The following is a 5,000-nucleotide window of genomic DNA, read 5'->3' as shown; positions in this document are numbered from 1 at the left end:
GTGCCGGGAGTGGGTAATTTGCGCGCCTGCTGCCTTCCTTGGATGTGGTAGCCGTTTCTCAGGCTCCCTCTCCGGAATCGAACCCTGATTCCCCGTTACCCGTTACAACCATGGTAGGCGCAGAACCTACCATCGACAGTTGATAAGGCAGACATTTGAAAGATGCGTCGCCGGTACGAGGACCGTGCGATCAGCCCAAAGTTATTCAGAGTCACCAAGGCAAACGGACCAGACGAGCCAATCCGATTGGTTTTGATCTAATAAAAGCGTCCCTTCCATCTCTGGTCGGGACTCTGTTTGCATGTATTAGCTCTAGAATTACCACAGTTATCCAAGTAACGTGGGTACGATCTAAGGAACCATAACTGATTTAATGAGCCATTCGCGGTTTCACCTTAATGCGGCTTGTACTGAGACATGCATGGCTTAATCTTTGAGACAAGCATATGACTACTGGCAGGATCAACCAGGGAGCTGCGTCAACGAGAGCTGAGCAGCCGGCCGCCCGGGAGTGTGTCCCGAGGGCCCGCGCGAACACGCAAGCGTCCGCTCAATTATTCTGCAAACAGGAGGAGGCTGAGCTCCCCTGCACGATACACCTCGAAACCCTCTCAGGTCCCGGCGGCGCGCAGCGCCGTCCTAAGTACTTGGTCGGGTTCGAGAGAGGCGCAATCGCCCGGAGATGGGCGAGTAGACGCTTTCAGTGCGAACACCCGTGCTCCCAACTGAGCTTGCCGCTGCCGACAGAGGCCCGGGAGCGTGCTGTCGTGGCATTGCCGGCGGGAAACAACACGCGCCACCTACGGTGACCGGCAGCTCCAACGCCAGCGCCACAGAAGGGCAAAGCCCCACTTGGGTGCAGAAGCGAACTCTCCCAGCACAGCGCACGCGCCAACACGTCCGCAGAGCTGCGATACAAACCACCTGCGAGAACCGCTGGGGGCGACCGAGCAGCAGACGGCGTCGCGACGCCGAGTGCCGGGCGGCGGCGCATCCTCAACGCACACAGTCCGCAATCGGACCAGCACACTGCAGATGTCCACCGCGCTTCGCACCGGGCTCGGCAGAACCCACTTTGGCCGCCTGGCGCCGCGCGCAGGGTGCGCCGGCGCATAGCTGGGACGCCAGCCGGGCCCGTCGGCCGGCGCTCCTGCCACTGGGCGCCCCCCACCAGCCGGCTGTAGTGCGTGCGCTCACGCAGCGCGCGGCCAGCACGCCGGGCGGCCCCCCCTCACCGGCCGGGGACTGTCCCGCCAAGCCACAGCCTCGTATCGCTTCATACCCACATGGCCAACTCAGGTTCGGGGGCATGGCGGGTACCGCCGAAACAACCGGTTCATAGATGTACCGATCGTCGCTATCACCGATGCACCTGCAGCGCGAACAACCGCTCAACAACTGATTTCCAGTTCATTTGCGGATCTTTGGCAGCAAACGTATACGTCAATCTACATTTGCGAAATCTACGATTCTGGCATGCCTGCATGTTATGTGTCACGACACGCTACATCAGCCCACATACACACTGCGGCATGTACACGAGAGAACACGTGGAAGATGGTCCGCGCACGTGTGCAATGTCCCTTGCGCGGTCGACTGTCAACCGGCCTCTGTAGCATGTCGCAGATGTGGAACGCGGTCCACCGTGCTATCATGTTGTGTGGGGCAATACGATTAAATAGGAAAACCCTCGTCGCTACATCAACAGACGGCTCACGCTGATTCCCGGCAGAGGGAGGAGGGGGGGGGGGGGGGGCCAACATGCAATACTTTCGTCCGTACCTACCTACCACATGTCTGTACGGCGTACAACAGTGCAATCTCGCTGTAATGGGGAGACGAGACAAGTAGCATCGTGCACAACATATGGCCCTTATGATTCGCCATTGTAGGGCGCAGCCGGTGTACGGTCAAGCATGTGCCACATTATGTCACTCAGTACGTAACGACGGATGATCAGTGTGGGTTACGCGTACATCAGCGGACAGTCCACACAGGCCGTACCACAACGTACACTGACTGCATCGACAACCGAATGCAACTGAACAGCTGCAAGGCTCATTTCACAAACAAACGCCTGACCGACCAGCTTGGAAGGGCAGGAGGGGAGGGCGATATTCGTTCTGTAGCGGTACACCCTTCCAGTGGTTAGCGGGACTGTGTAGAAAGTACGCAACACTCGAAAGACCTTTATGTGAGGGTACGCACCATGGCATCAAGAAATACACATGACACCAGAGGATCCAAGCAGTGAACTATGTTCAGAGGGTTGCTGTTAGGCAAAGCTACATTCCTGTGACGTTACATGTGACAGTTAAGGTGCAGTGTAAGTTAGGTTAAGGTGCAGCGTAAGTTAGGTTAAGGTGCAGCGTAAGTTAGGTTAAGGTGCAGCGTAAGTTAGGTTAAGGTGCAGCGTAAGTTAGGTTAAGGTGCAGCGTAAGTTAGGTTAAGGTGCAGCGTAACTTGGGTTAAGGTGCAGCGTAACTTGGGTTAAGGTGCAGCGTAACTTGGGTTAAGGTGCAGCGTAACTTGGGTTAAGGTGCAGCGTAACTTGGGTTAAGGTGCAGCGTAACTTGGGTTAAGGTGCAGCGTAACTTGGGTTAAGGTGCAGCGTAACTTGGGTTAAGGTGCAGCGTAACTTGGGTTAAGGTGCAGCGTAACTTGGGTTAAGGTGCAGCGTAACTTGGGTTAAGGTGCAGCGTAACTTGGGTTAAGGTGCAGCGTAACTTGGGTTAAGGTGCAGCGTAACTTGGGTTAAGGTGCAGCGTAACTTGGGTTAAGGTGCAGCGTAACTTGGGTTAAGGTGCAGCGTAACTTGGGTTAAGGTGCAGCGTAACTTGGGTTAAGGTGCAGCGTAACTTGGGTTAAGGTGCAGCGTAACTTGGGTTAAGGTGCAGCGTAACTTGGGTTAAGGTGCAGCGTAACTTGGGTTAAGGTGCAGCGTAACTTGGGTTAAGGTGCAGCGTAACTTGGGTTAAGGTGCAGCGTAACTTGGGTTAAGGTGCAGCGTAACTTGGGTTAAGGTGCAGCGTAACTTGGGTTAAGGTGCAGCGTAACTTGGGTTAAGGTGCAGCGTAACTTGGGTTAAGGTGCAGCGTAACTTGGGTTAAGGTGCAGCGTAACTTAGGTTAAGGTGCCAACGTGGGTTAGGTTAAGGGGCCAACGTGGGTTAGGTTAAGGGCCAACGTGGGTTAGGTTAAGGGGCCAACGTGGGTTAGGTTAAGGGCCAACGTGGGTTAGGTTAAGGGCCAACGTGGGTTAGGTTAAGGGCCAACGTGGGTTAGGTTAAGGGCCAACGTGGGTTAGGTTAAGGGCCAACGTGGGTTAGGTTAAGGGCCAACGTGGGTTAGGTTAAGGGCCAACGTGGGTTAGGTTAAGGGCCAACGTGGGTTAGGTTAAGGGCCAACGTGGGTTAGGTTAAGGGCCAACGTGGGTTAGGTTAAGGGCCAACGTGGGTTAGGTTAAGGGCCAACGTGGGTTAGGTTAAGGGCCAACGTGGGTTAGGTTAAGGGCCAACGTGGGTTAGGTTAAGGGCCAACGTGGGTTAGGTTAAGGGCCAACGTGGGTTAGGTTAAGGGCCAACGTGGGTTAGGTTGCCAGAGATGTGTCAAATCAGGATGTACGTTTGGCTGGTGTCAGGTGGTGGGTTGGTTCGATGCCTTTATAAGGAGTGTGGCCAAAGGGTATTTTATTACTTGTACCTTTTGTGTTGTGGCGTGGCGTTGCGTCCTGTGTTGATACTGGGTGGACCACTGTGGGTGTTGCTGGCTGATTTGAGCTGCGTTGTTTGCGGGTGGTGTGAGACATTCTGTCTTATTAGTGGACGTGACGTTCCTCTTGTCGTTCTTTGGATAGTGTCCTGTGGCAGCGAGGATAAAATGGATGTTGTTGAACGATAGTGCTTTGGTGCTTTCGCTTTGTTACACACAGAGTGGACTGTGAGATAGGGTGACTGGGTCGAGTGCGGTTCACACTGTCCTCCCCAGTTTACAGTATGTATCATCTATGTATGTGGTCCTGCATCATTTACTAAGCAGGGACGTCAGACGACTGAAATATTAGTTATGTACTGATGTAAAGCAGAATGCTTACCTTCCACCAGTGGGCGAGTATCGACTCTGCCCCAGCGTTGCCACCGCAGGAAGCGGTGTCGGAAACACTACCCGCACACCGTCACCACTGTGCGGGGGGACGGACCCTCTATATCCTCAGCGGCGCACTCTTTGCCACCGGGCGTCACGTCTCGCGGCCCGCCGTCCAGAGCATGTATTGGGACATTCGCATGTATCATCTATCTATGTGGCCCTGCATCAATTACTAAGCAGTGCCGTGAGACGACTGAACTATTAGTAAAGTACTGATGAACAGCAGAATGTTTACTTTCCACAATGGGCGAGTGGTCGACTCTACCCCAGCGTCGCCACCGCAGGAAGCGGTCTTGGAAAAACTACCCCCACACCGTCACCATTGTGCGGGGGAACGGACCCTCTATATCCACAGAGGAGCACTCTTTGCCACCGGGCTTCAGGTCTCGCGACCTGCCGTCCAGTGCCCACGGGGAACCGCGTGGAGGTGGTGCCGCCGTAGCATCCGCTTACAATGGGCAATCAGCCGGCGCACGTTTCTCCTGCGGGTAGCAGGGTCCACAGCACTCGGCTCGGGCTAGCCAGGCCTTGCCCATCGTCGAGCCCGGAATTTCCGGGTTCTTGGCCTAGAGTCTGTCGCTACTTAGTCATCGTCAGCCCATGAGTCGTCATCTGAATCATTGCTGCTGGTCTCCGGAGTCGTGTCGGGGTCATGGAGCATTCCTGCTCTTTCCCTCACGAGTTCCAAAGCCCTCCGCTGCAAATATTGATCCAGAGCCTGTGCGGATATTGCAGACGCAAGAGTGTTGAGCGCCCTCCAGTGCTCTCTGCTCCGGAGTAGCGCTCTAACATCTCTGTTAGGGGGCAGTTGTTCACGTACTTCAGCAAATTGTGGACAGTCCCACAGAGCGTGCT

General features: G+C 55.2%; 1 non-coding gene across 1 annotated transcript in view; it reads right to left on the bottom strand.

Moving 5' to 3' along the window:
* LOC126330593 (small subunit ribosomal RNA) overlaps nucleotides 1-473 on the bottom strand; it is a 1,893-nt gene extending 1,420 nt beyond the window's left edge. The window contains exon 1 of the ribosomal RNA XR_007563033.1: nucleotides 1-473. This exon is cut by the window's left edge and continues 1,420 nt beyond it. This is a non-coding gene — a ribosomal RNA (small subunit ribosomal RNA).
* Between the last annotated feature and the right edge of the window lie 4,527 nt (nucleotides 474-5,000).

The sequence above is a fragment of the Schistocerca gregaria genome, unplaced genomic scaffold (genome assembly GCF_023897955.1).
Source record: "Schistocerca gregaria isolate iqSchGreg1 unplaced genomic scaffold, iqSchGreg1.2 ptg001309l, whole genome shotgun sequence".
Classification (NCBI taxonomy): Eukaryota; Metazoa; Arthropoda; class Insecta; order Orthoptera; family Acrididae; genus Schistocerca; species Schistocerca gregaria.
The sequence above is the reverse complement of the archived record's forward strand: the minus strand, read 5'-3'. Positions and strand labels throughout refer to the sequence as shown.